The sequence below is a fragment of the Hesperophylax consimilis genome, chromosome 12 (assembly GCF_061612785.1).
Source record: "Hesperophylax consimilis isolate HC1 chromosome 12, BYU_Hcon_1.0, whole genome shotgun sequence".
Taxonomy (NCBI): Eukaryota; Metazoa; Arthropoda; class Insecta; order Trichoptera; family Limnephilidae; genus Hesperophylax; species Hesperophylax consimilis.
This window is the reverse complement of record NC_142847.1, coordinates 8,853,215-8,867,722: the sequence shown is the minus strand read 5'-3', so window position 1 is coordinate 8,867,722 and position 14,508 is coordinate 8,853,215.

The window sequence follows — 14,508 nt, the reverse complement described above, 5'->3', positions numbered from 1 at the left end:
TATAATGTATGTTATTCTCAATTGCAATAGTAAATAAACCATAGGCATCCAAATTAATAAGACTAGCCCATTAGAGAAAGGGGAACAAAACAAGGTGAATGTGACCATCCTCTGTAATTTGTAAATAAATTAATCTAATCTAAAAAATCACCATTTAGTATTATATTGTAACTAGCTGACGTGTACACAGCGTTGCTGGGGCTTATCCTTGGGTGATAGACACATACTATCGCGGCTTTTTCTGCAGGTCTTTTAAGATATACAATTCCGCACTACATTATTTTGATGCATCTCACAAGGTTACAGTGTTAGCAAGTAAGTAAAAATACAGAATATATATATAATATGAACTGTGTATTATTAATTTCGTTAATCAATGACAAATCTTTCCATTGGAAAAAGTCAGTGTGGTTCATCGATTTAAAAATAACTTTTCCAGAGTTTACTCGTTGAACAGCTTCATAGGTTTTGGTTCTTCAATGAAAAAGTCAGCGTGGTTCATCGATTTCACAATAACTTTTCCAGAGTTTACTCGTTGAACAGCTTCATGGGTTCTGGTTCTTTAATGGATACAATCGTCACCCATTAATTCCCTTCAAGTAGAATGTTCTGATCCTCCTTTTTATTTAAGGCGGCAACTATTTGCTAAGAAATTTGTTATTAAATGTTTAAATTCTAAATGTCATCAGGTTATCCCCAGAGTCTCATTATTCAACGACCCAAAATCTACTATTAAAATGATATAAGAGATAATATACATCAGAGCTCGAACTAAACTTCTTCCTGCCATCTGGAAAATCTTTCTTTCTCTCTCAGATCTTCAAATTATCCAAAATGATCTTCTTCCCTTATACAAATTAAAATATAGTCACGTCATCCTATCCCCAAGAATTTTAGAAGGGATCGGCATCTTTAAAAGCCCTTCCAATCTCCCGGCCTGTACTGTCAATAATATGTTCAATAACATTATTTCAACTAAATGGCACAACTCCTCTCTTTTATTTACTGATGGCTCCAAATCTCCCGACTCTCCTAACTGTGGTATGTATAAGGTATTAACGTTTACCACAATAATTCTAATGACAGAATAATTCATTCAATTTCAAACCAATTTTCAGCTAGGTGCATTTGACGGCCGGCATAGTCCAGTGGTAACGCATTGGACTGCCATTCCGAAGGTCGCGGGTTCGAACCCGGCGTGCGCAAATAAATTTTATTTGATTAATTTGTGCTATTTCACAATTAATTAATTAAAAAAATATATATATATAGTATATTTGCGGCACGTTCCAGAGTGGAAGATACTACCAGTATCGCCCTGGTGTAAGACCACCATTCAGAATTGAAACGTTGCTCCAAATGGCTTAAGCCGTGTTTAGTGATTAGATCTGAATAGCCAGGTACTTCCCCACCTTCCTCTTTCCTTTCCCCACTTACCTTCAGCCTCACCCCCAATTGGGGGGTGTTATTAGTAATTAGTCTCACTGGCTCCAGACGGGAGCAGTTGGGACTCTTGTGAGGTATTCATTATAAAAAAAAAAAAAATTGCAATAATTGAATCTCTCAAAAAATATACAAAGTTTCCTCCAAAAACTTAAATCCAGTCCCCTTCTTCAACCTGATGATTACTTTGTATGCCTTATTCAAGTGCTGATTAGCCTCCATTCAGCTCTGGTGAAACCCTAAGGCCCAGGCTACACGAGCGGTTCTCCCGCCGCGGGAGAACCGCTGTAAACCGCTCCAGACACAATTTACTATGAACGTTGTATGGCCCAGGCTACACGAGCGGTTCTCCCGCCGCGGCCGCTCGCGGTTCACGGGCGGGAGAAATTCGACCGCCGCATGCAGCGGTTCTCCCGCAGCGGATAACCGCCACGTTCATACTACACGAGCGGTTTCCCCGCTTTTGCTCATTCCCTGCGAGAGAGCGTTGTTGGTCGGTCGTGCGCGTGAAGGATTCATGTTACAACATGTTTGATACGGAGCGATTCATAATAGAAATACAAGATCGGGCTGCTTTATATGATGTAAAGTTAAATGATTACGCCAATCGAGAATTAAAAGCAAAGTTATGGATGGAGATAGGACAACAAATGATGGATCATTGGGATGATTTAGGACCAGAAGATAAAAACAGATCTAGTGAGTATACTTTTTATTCTTATACAGGGTGACCTCAAAAATGTTAGAGAAACTTTATAGGATGGTTTTGTATCGATAATGAACATTCTAGATCAGTTCCTATTAATTGAAATATGCTTGAAATTGTTTGGTTTTGCGATGCAGTTATCGTGAGTATGAATAAATGTACGCGAATTTGACGATTATAATGAACGCTTCTCCATCTTGAAAAGTTTCACCAATATTTTTGGGATCACAGGGTAACCATATGGCATTTACGAATATACAGTTTTTTTTAAATCATAAATGCTAAATAATAATGTTATAATAATTGAAATTTAATGTTTTTTTTTTTTTTTGTATCAGGCAATTCACCCTAAAAAGAGTGCTATGTGCCGTTAAAGTTAGGGGAGATGGTTATAATTTTATGGGAAATCTATACGGGAATAGGAAATCTCAAATATTGAAGTCATTCAAGTCTATGAACTTGTATAGAACTGAGAAAATGCGAGAATTGTTAAGAGAAAGTAAATAAGGAATACTAAGGGGAGATTGGTGGGTGATTTTTATAAGTAAACGATAAATGCCTTTGAAAGATGAATGATTTTTACAATTAAAGAAAACATGATCAAGAGTCTCATTTTCCGAATTATATTATTTGGGGATTTGCAACAATAACATTTGGCTGTCATCAGTTGTTTTGTTTTGCTCTATCTAAAATTAATTTTTTTCCATTCTATTTTGTTTTCTGGCCAAAAAAAAAGTGTAGTGTGTTGTGCCTTGAGGTTTCTTCTCCCTTCTGATCTTCCAGGAGTCACTTTTCGCTGCTGATTTCCAGATATTTATAAACTTTTTTACTTCTGTCATTTTTCATACTATTATTGTAGTTGTTTACTGTTGTGAATAATGGAGGGAGATTTCCCTCCTGGACCCCCTACAAAGCCCCCAGATCCCTCTCCGGACCCCCCAGACGGGGAAAATGTAGAAATTTCTGACAGTGATTCTGTCATTTTGACTTCTACCAAAAAAAGGAAATTTACTCCTTCTTCCCCAATAAAACTTGACTCGCCTTCGACTTCACAGTCCCCACCAGCACTTTCTCAACTTCCTCCAACAAACTTTTATTCTCCTCATTCCCGTGGCCCATTCATAGTATACGCCCAAAAAACTGAGCAAGGAAAAACCATCCACCCTCTTGAATTTGGCAAATTCCTATCAAATAGCAAGAATCTTTCAATCAAGCCTGGAGGTGTAAAAGCCGAGGGTCGCTTCCGAATCTCCGTCGAATTCCTCTCAGGGTCATCTGCCAACAGTTTCATCAAAAATATCTTCATTTCATCTAATTCAAAGTTCAAGGCATATATCCCTACTTTCAATGTCACTCGCATGGGCTTGGTCAGAGGTATCTCGACCGATCTGTCCATCGAAGAAATTCTGTCTTCACTTTCAACCCCCCAACACATTGGCAATCCCATAAAAGCCAGGAGGCTAAATTACAAGGACTCCTCTGAGGGTATAATTTCTTGGAAGCCCTCCCAATCTGTCGTTATCACCTTTGAAGGTCAATCTCTTCCCTCCCATATATATTTATTCTTCAACTCATTACCAGTTGAAATGTATACTTATCCCACCACTCAATGTTTCAATTGCTGCCGTTTTGGTCATACCAAAGCTGCATGCAGATCTCAACCCAGATGTTTTAAATGTGGAGAAAACCACGCAGCTGACCAATGTCCTTCTTCATCCTCACCTAAATGTTTTAACTGCTCAGGCTCACATACAGCTATCAACACATCTTGCCCAGAACAATCTCGCCAAAAAAATATTAAAATTTCTATGGCCTCTCAGAACTTGTCTTTTCTGCAGGCTTCTAAACTATTCCCGCCTGTCAAAAAATCATTTGCTGAGGCTTTATCCAGCAACTCCTCATCCAACTCTCTTCCCTCCACTACAACAACTTCTTCTCGTTCAACTAAATTCACATACAAAAACGCTATCTCTAAACCGGCTCCTGGATACGATCAGCCACAACACAACTCACTGCTCTTAAATCCCAATGGTTCACCTCTTTCAAATGCCACAAATGGGTGTGCAAATAATTATAATCCGTCCTCAATGAACTCTCTTAAACTTTCTGAAAAACTCTCCCAAGACAATTCTTCATTTATCCAAACTCTTATTATGCTTCTAATTGACCTTATTTCTTCTCAAACTAATCTACCGTCCAACGCTGCTACTATTATTTCCACATTAAAATCATTTATTCAAGATGACTCTTCAGGATGTCAGAATACTTCAGTGGAATAGCCGAAGTGCTATTTCTAACAAATCTGATCTCCTTAACCTATTAAATTCCAACATTATTTCTTTGGCTGCTATCTCGGAGACTTGGTTTACTCCATCCACCCACTTTAATGTGGGAGGGTATTCCTGTCTCCGCGACGACCGCCCGGAAGGTTCGGGCGGCGGTGCTGCCCTTTTGATTAAAAAATCCATATCATTTTCCCCAATAAATAATATCAAACCCCCCAATGCTGACTTTCAAATGGTTGCAGCTAAAATAAAGGACACATCCTTTATTTCAGTCTATCTTCCCCCAACAGCCCACTTCAATAAACAAACTTGGTTGCAAATTGTAAGTCAACTAAGCCCTCCTTTCTTTATATTAGGCGATTTTAATGCCCATTCCCCCGTCTGGGGTTCTGCTTTCTCCGACCGAGATGGTCGAAGTGTGATGGATTTCCTAGATCAATCCAACCTTTTCCTTTTGAATGACGGATCTCCTACTAGGATCTCACGCCCCAGCACAAACCCCAGTGCAGTGGATCTATTGATATGTTCTACTAGTCTGGCTTCTCTCTCCTCGTGGGTGGTGTCCCCCGACCCTTGCTCCAGTGATCATTTCCCAATCACCATTACTTATCAAACTTCTTTCCAATCAGACAAGTCTCATATTTCGACAAAAATTAAAACGAAACACACCAAATGGGATGAATTTAACTCTCATATGGACAAGTTCCTATTAAATTCACCCGCCACCGATATATTTTCCGTCAAAGATGATTATAATAACTTCAAATCAATGATCATAACTGCAATAAATAAATCAAATCCTCCCCCTAAAACTAAATCTCTCAAAAAACTCCCTCCAACTCCCTGGTGGGATGAGGAATGTTCCAAAGTAGTAAGAATTCGGAAAGCTAAATCTCTTTCCTATCGTTACAATATGACTATGGAGAACTATCTTATATACAAAAATGCTGAATCCAATGCCAAAAGGGTATTGAGGTCAAAAAAAAGATCTGGGTGGTACAACTTCTGCAGTTCAGTATCTCCGAACACTCCAATTTCGGAAGTTTGGTCTATGATCCGAAGATTTAGATCCTCCTTCAGTTCACCATCTCCTCGAGCGTCTCATTCTAAATGGATCGATGAATTTTTGGACAAAATTGCCCCCCCTTCTGTACCTAACTTAGATGAAATAACGCCCATCTATAATACTCCTATGTCTAATCATTGGCTAGACTCTCCGTTCACCTTAATTGAGCTAAAAAATTGTTTATCAACAGTCAAGGACTCATCTCCAGGCAGAGATGGTATACCTTACAGCATAATCAAAAATAGTAATGATAATGTTCTAAACCACTTCTTAAGCATCTTAAATAAAATCTTCCAGACTGGTATAATGCCTGATGACTGGAGTTGTCAAATAATCATCCCTATTTTAAAAACAAACAAATCACCAAATTCTGGATCCAACTACAGGCCAATCGCTCTTTCATCCACCCTCAGTAAACTTTATGAAAAATTAATTAAAAACCGATTAGAATTTTTTGTCAAGAGTAAACAGCTTCTCTCTCCATCTCAATTTGGATTTAGGAAAAAAAAATCCACTCAAGATAACCTTGCCATCATCAGTACTGATATTAATTTATCAATTTCTAAACAGGAAGTTTGTCTTGCCGTCTTTATAGATATAGAAGGCGCCTTTGACAATGTTTCCATCCCAATTTTGAAAAAAAAACTTCTAGGCCTTGGCCTTCCCCCCATGTTTGTTCAATCTATTATTAATCTATTTCTAGATAGAAAAATTTTCATTGAACTTCCAGATATTTTTCCTCAAAGTAGGTCTATTTGGAAGGGTTTACCACAGGGCGATGTATTGTCCCCCTTACTGTATAATATATACACATATGATATGCATGTCGCTATTCCCCCACAAGTAAAAGTTATTGAGTTCGCAGATGACATAGCTTTCTTCTTATCATCCAAAATCATCCCTCTCGCCGTCAAATATCTTAACGAAGCCATGAATACCCTTTGCACATGGCTCACGTTAAATGGTCTTGAACTTTCAATCCAAAAGACTCAGTGTGTCACCTTCTCAAATCGCCATAAAAACCCCCCCGTTCAAATTTTATTTAAAAATTCTCCAATCCCCAACGCTTCTGAAGTAAAATTTTTGGGAGTAACATTTGATAGGAAACTTAAATGGTCTTCCCATATTAATAATTTAGTTACTAAATGCGAAAAAAAATTAAATATCATCAGATCATTATCTGGCGTTTGGTGGGGTGCTCACCCTACTTGCATTAAGTTGCTTTACAACGCACTTATTCGAAGCCATCTTGACTATGCCTGCCCACTTTTTAGTACTGCCTCAAAAAATGTACTTGATAAATTAGACAAAATTCAATCTAAATCTTTGCGAATTATAACTGGAGCGATGCAATCGTCACCCATCAATTCCCTTCAAGTAGAATGTTCTGATCCTCCTCTTTATTTAAGGCGTCAACTATTTGCTGACAAATTTGTTCTTAAATGTTTAAATTCTAAATGTCATCAGGTTATCCCCAGCGTCTCGTTGTTCATTCACTCAACTCATTCATCTACAATCAGAGCTTCAACTAAACCTCTTCCTGACATCTGTAAAAATTTTAAGTCTCTCTCAGAGCTTCACATTATCCAAAATGATCTACTTCCCTTATACAAATTAAAATATAGTCACGTCACCCTATCCCCAACAATAATAGAAGGGATCGGAATCCTTAAAAGCCATTCCAATCTCCCGGCCCGAACTGTCAATAATATGTTCAATGACATTATTTCATCTAAATGGCCCAACTTTTCTCTTTTATTTACTGATGGATCCAAATCTCCCGACTCTCCTAACTGTGGTATAGGTATTAACGTTTACCACAATAATTCTAATGACAGAATATTTCATTCAATTTCAAATCAATTTTCAATATTTTCAGCCGAGTGCATTGCAATAATAGAATCTCTCAAATATATAATCAAAAATAATTTTGAACATTCCCTCGTTCTCTCTGACTCTCTCAGTTCCCTCCAAAAACTTAAATCCAGTCCTCTTCTTCATCCTGATGATCACTTTGTATGCCTTATTCGAGAGATGATAGCCTCCATTCAAAGCTCTGGTAAAACTGTAACTCTGATTTGGATTCCTGGACATGTTGGTGTCATGGGTAATGATATTGCGGATGCCTTGGCAAAACAAGGAGCGTCCAACCCTGTTGTTACCCTCGTAAACCACATTCCCCTATCTGACATTTTTTCCATCATCAAAGATAGATCCCGCAATGTTTGGTCGGAGTATTGGCACATTGCTAGTCAATCCAAGGGAGCCTGCTATGCCTCAATACAAAGGACTATTCCATCAAAACCGTGGTTTCAGCAATTCCCTCATTTTTCCAAAAAAGAAATTTCTTCACTCATTCGAATGAGGATCGGACATTGTTCCGTTCCTTCCCATCTTTTTAAAATTCACGTTGTTGACTCCCCAGATTGTACATTCTGTGGTCTAGAAGTGGGAACTTTAGATCACATATTTTTTGGTTGTCCCTCTCTAAACAAATATCCTCTCTTCTATCAAGCCTTATCTAAAATTGCCTCCCCTCCATTCAACATCTCATCTCTTCTAAGTCTGAACTCGACTCCAATTTTCATTATAATTTTGAAATTTGCCAATTTAAATAAAATTAATATTTAAATTCACCTTTCATTTCTCAATAATTTTAAATGATGGCCAAGAACACCCTTGAAGGGTGAAAGCCAGAAATAATAAGAAAAAAAAAAAAAAAAAAAAAAAAAGTCTCATTTTCCATGCCGCACTGGCAGAGTGGACTATCTAGGACCCGGATTTTAAACAAATGGGATGCAATGGAGCAATGACCAATTCTCATTCTCGAAATACAGGAAATAAATCTTTTGGATTTTTTCTTGCCGTGGAACCAAGGTTTACTTGGTATATGATTTTGTATTCCAGCATAAAAAGCACCAGTTCGGGTTTTCGTACTAGACCAATTTTCTTCCCAGGAGCGAATCATATTGGATTTAAGAATTGGGATGACGTCAGAGATAGGAATTCTAAAATCTAAAGGATTAGAGCCAGAAATTGTTCCAAGTTTAGCTAGAGAATCGGCTTTCTCGTTACCCTCAATTCCCAAATGGCCAGGGACCCAAACCAATATGGTCTCGAAATTTAATTCATTTAAAGATTTAAGGGTGTTTCTGATATTATAAATAATATAGTCTTCTGGTTTATGGATATTTGAGGAAATTTTCAACACTGCGCTTAGTGAGTCAGTGCACAGTAAGGCTCGTCGAATATTGAAAAGCTGGATTTGGCTCAAAGCTTGTTCAATTGCGAAGCATTCTGCAGTAAATATAGAAATTTCTTTAGGCAATTTATAAGACAAATCTAAATCGAATTCGGGAATGTGTACCGCAGCTCCACAATCTTTGTTATCAGACTTAGAACCATCTGTGTAAATGAGTGAAAATTCTGGAAACTTAGAAGATGTAATGTTTTTAAATTTTTCCTCAACATTTTGATTAGATGAGGTAAAAATATCAGTTCGGAAGTCTGAAGTTATAACATTGGGGATATAATTGATAGAATCAAATGGGATAGTGAAAATAGGAAGGATAGGATCTTTTTGTAGATTTTGGAGGGAAGAGGCCAGAGATTTGAATGAAAGAAAACTTTTTAGAAGGAGAGGAAGTCGATTTTTATCTGTCGATCTTTTTTCGTTATTTAAGTTATTGAACAAATAATCAAGGCTTTGTTCTAAAGGGTGACGCGATACAGAAAAAGATTTAAAAATATATTTATCAGCCAGGAATTGTCTCCTCAGAATTAAGGGGGGATCAACACATTCTACCTGGAGACAATTAATTGGAGAAGATTTCATCGCTTCAATAATTATTCTGAGCGCTTTCGACTGAATTCTTTCAAGTTTTTTGTCCAAATATTTAGGAAGAGGATCGAAAAGAAATGTTCCATAATCCAAATGGCTTCGCACTAGAGCACCATACATTAATTTAAGAGTAGTAGGATGAGATCCCCACCACACTCTGGAAACAGCTCGCATAATATTTAGCCCCTTTTCACACTTAGCCGAAATGTTCTGAATATGCGGGAGCCAGGAAAGTTTATGATCCAAAAGTAGTCCAAGAAATTTAATTTTCTTAACGATTTGAAGAGGGACATTATGAAAGCAGACAGAAAAGGTGGGTATTTTTCTTTTGCGCGTAAAAGCCACTACTTTGGTTTTAGACGTAGCTAAATTCATCCCATTTGTCAACAACCAAACTTTAATATTATGTAAAGCCAAATTCAATTCCTTCGCAGCGCGCGATAGATTTTTGTGTGATACAGTAGAACCTCGTTAATTCGAAATCCAGCGGACATCAAAAATGAAATTTCGAATTAACGAATTCCCACGTAATTCGAAATTTTATGAAAAATTTTTTTTTTAAAAATACGCCGAAAATCGATTTTTTCGGCCGCCTCTTCAAATCCGGGTGGTATTTTAGTTGTAAATTCGTATTAATACCAATTATTTCTTTATTTTCGCGGTCGATTACCGTAGCGGCCGGCCCTTTAAATTCAGATATTCGCAATAAATTCGTAAAAATGCTATATATTTACGCGTAAATCGAGATTTTGCTGCGGATTTCGGTCGCGGCCTACCCTTTAAATTGAGATATTCGTAAAAATACGATATATTTCCGCGTAAATCGAGATTTCGCGGTAATTTTCCGTCGCGGCCGGCCCTTTATTTCAAATATCTGAATTTGAATTCGTAAATATACGATATATTTCCGCGTAAAACGAGGATTCGCGGCCGTATTCCGTCGCGGCCGGCTCTTCAAATTCAGATATTCGAAATAAATTCATAAAAATGCTATATATTTACGCGTAAATCGAGATTTTGCTGCGGATTTCGGTCGCGGCCTACCCTTTAAATTGAGATATTCGTAAAAATATGATATATTTCCGCGTAAATCGAGATTTCGCGGTAATTTTCTGTCGCGGCCGGCCGTTTATTTCAAATATCTGAATTTGAATTAGTGAAAATACGATATATTTTCGCGTAAAACGAGAATTCGCGGCCGTATTCCTTCGCGGCCGGCTCTTCAAATTCAGATATTCGAAATAAATTCGTAAAAATATGATATATTTCCGCGTAAATCGAATTTTGTCGGCAGTTTTTCGTCGCGGCCGGCCTTTTAAGTTCAGATATTTGAAGTAAATTCGTAAAAATATGTCATATTTCGGCATGGATCGAAATTTTTCGGCCGATTTCCGTCGCGCCGTATTTTTTCAACTCGGATATTTTTATTTTTTTATTTTTTTATTTATTTAAACGCCCATTGGGCTTTTACATACATTGTTATTAGTGTTATTACATATTCGAAGTAAAGTTAGTAAAAATACGATATATTTCCGCGTAAATTGAAATTTCGCGTCCGATTTCCGTCGCGGTGATGAAATACGATATATTTACGCGTAAATCGAAATTACGCGGCCGAGTTTCGTCGCGGCCGACCCTTTAAATTCATATATTTGGCGTAAAATCGTAAAACTACGACATATATCCGCGTAAAATGTATTTTCTCGGCCCTTTAAACTCGGATATTCGAAATAAATTTTAAAAAATACGACATTCCAGTGTAAATCGATTGAGATTTACAAAATAATAATACTAATTAGGACGATGTATAACCACGTAAAAATACATTTTTCGGCGTTTTACCGCCACGGCTGACTTTTAGATTCAGATTTACGAAATATTACGATTTATTTTCGCAAAAATCAAATTTTTTCGAATTACACGAACAAATTTTCGTGCACGGACAAAAAAAAATTTCGAATTACGAATTAACGAATTTCGAATTAAAAAAAAATTTGTATGAAAAAATTTTTCAGCGGAAATTTTTTTTGCGAAAATTTCGAATTACGCGTTTTTTCGAATTATCGGGGTTTGAATTAACGGGGTTCTACTGTAAATATATAAGGAAATCATCAGCAAAATAAAGTCGCTTGATAGATGAAGGAATTACATTGTCTAAATCACTTATATATATATTAAATAATAATGGACTGATTACGGACCCCTGAGGTAACCCCTTCCATAGTTTGCGATTTATCGTTTTTGAGGAAAAGTGGATAATAATGGATCTGTCTGTTAGTAAATTAATAATAAATTGAACTAGTTTTAAGGGAATTTTTATTTTAATTAATTTTTCTTTAAAATGTTAATTAATACATCGTCGTAAGCTGACGAAAGATCAAGAAATGTGGCCAGAGTGCAAGAATTAAGGGACTGAGATATACGGATGTCTGTTGTTAATACACTTAAATTATCTATGGTTGATTTCTTTTTCCGGAAGCCATATTGATTAGGAGAGATAATTCTGTTATTTTCAACAAACCATTCCAATCTGTTCTTTATCAAGTGTTCTGCTAAAATTTAATGTTAGTAACCAGCGTCTTAATGAATCATCCTGTTTTGCCAAGGAACGGCACCAGGACCATTGAAGTATCGAATAAACGAATCTCTTACTGTAATGCCAGTAGATCGGCCTGCAACTGCCTGAACTACATCGTATTCTTCGAAATCACATTCAATCGTGTCTTCAAATCGATACCCATCTCTGCGTCTTACAAAGTTGTGTAGCACACAAGCTGCTTTTATAGTGGGTATGGCACTCGGTGGATTGATCATGATGCTTGAATGAAAAATTCTCCACTTTGCGCTGAGAATACCAAACGCACATTCGACAAAACGGCGAGCTCTTGATAATCGATAGTTATAAATTTTCTTGGGCAATGTTATGTTTCGTAAAGAAAATGGTCTCATAACATTTTTGTTTAGACCAAACGCAGCGTCACCTACAAATACAAAAGGCACAGGTGGTTGTCCTATATTGTCAGGAAGATAAGCGGGCTCTGGTAGATCTAACTGAGAATTTATTAACTTTTGCCCAAAATTTGAACTTTTGAAGATTGATGAGTCAGCTTCTCGACCTGGAGCACCAATATCAATGGATGTAAAACAGTAGTCTGCGTCCACCACTCCAAATAAAATAAGAGAATGGTATTTTTTGTAATTAAAATATTTAGATCCACCTTTCGGAGGGCAAATAATTCTAATATGTTTGCCGTCCATGGCGCCAACGCAATTAGGGAAGTTCGCTTCTTTGTAAAATTTCTCAGCAATATTGATCCATTTTTCTTTATTTGGTTTTGGCATTTCTAAAGGTGCCAGTTCTTCCCAAATAGCTTGACATGTTTCTTTTACAATAAATGGTATGGTTTTTCGTGAAATTTGAAAATCGTATTCCAAATCTGTGAATGTTCCTCCTGAAGCCAAATATCTGAAAAAATAAATCATTGTCATCATCAGCCAATATTGTCTACTGCTGAACATAGGCCTGTCTCAGAGCTCGCCACAACGTAAAAAATAATAGATGCATTATAAATATAATATATTTCTTTTTTTTTACAGTAAAAGATCTCATGTAGAAGTGGAAGAACATCAAAGACAGTTATATGAAAGAAGTAAAGTCAGAAACCAACACAGTGTCGAGACAATCAGCACAAAAAAAAAAAAGATATATTTATTTTGACCTCTTGTCCTTTTTACGCCCTACTGCTGCCAGTACTTCAGACGAACGTGAGTCTAATATTTCTCCTGTGGTTTTAACACAAAATCAGGAGATAGAAGCAGATGTTCTAATGAGACCACCTCAAGAAAGACAAGTTTCTATGAAGAAAAACCAAAAAGAAAAAAATGCAATTCCTCAAATAACCAAAATTTTGAACGAAAGTTTGCAATCGCAAAAAGATAACAAGGATAAGGATGAAAAGGGAAATCGTGCATTTCTTATGTCGTTTGTACCCATTATGAATTCGATGACACCAGATTTGGCTATGGAAACCAGATATCAAATCACCAGTTTATTCAGAAATATACAAAGAAAGCAAACAACCTATGCAAATAATGAAAATACAAATCCCGATATTCCCAGCAACTTGTCTGAATTTATTTACCGCAGAAACCAGGATGGGAGCTCAGGCTCAAGAACATATTCTGAAGCATTTTCTCCAATAAGCAGAGTAGCATCGCCACCAAATGAGACTGCTTCTGACACATCACAAGAAAATGATGATTATTATAATATTATATCTTACCTACCTCTTCAATAAATTACTCTGGTCTACTTTTTATCAATAATTTTTTTTTAAATAAAATAATAAATAATATTATGTGATTTTATTTACCTGAGTGTGATAGCCAAGCGTTCTGCAGGTTTGATGGATCGTCGCATGTTTGTATCTTGTTTGTTAATACTATGGCTCACAATTGATAGAAGTTCATCAAACGAGTTCACAGACATTCTGTAGTATGTGAAGAACTTTTGAGGATTATCTCGGTGTACACTAAACATTAAATGAAATATTCCAGAATTTAAACGATTACTTAATATTGGTGCCACCCAAACACTTCGTCGTTTTTTTTTTTTTAATAACTCTATTAAAATAAGCGCTGCAAGAGCAGTGATCATTGGCGGATCCATTTTGAAGAATGAACCAAATAATGTCCGCGGTCGCTTTCTCGAGCGGTTTCCCGCGGCGGGAGAACCGCTCGTGTAGCCTGGGCCTAACTCTGATTTGGATTCCTGGATGTGTCTTATTTAAAATTGCCTCCCCTCCATTCAATATCTGATCTCTTCTAAGTCTGAATTGGACTTCAATCTTCCATATAATTTTGAAATTAGCCAATTTAAACAAAATGAATATATAAATTCGCCTCCCCTCTCTGCATAGTTTGAAATGATGGCCTAGAATACCCTTAAAGGGTGAAAGCCAGAAACATTTGGAAAAAAAAGAAAACGCAGTCAATATCATATTATGTCCTAATATGAAATTTTCGGTGACCGGATAATTCATCAATATGACAATTCAACACACCTATAAAAAGTGATGAAACAAAAACTGAGTTAGACAGGTTATATAATGTAACTATTTAACCTAGTTTTTGTTTCATCACTTTTCATAGGTGTGTTGAATTGTCA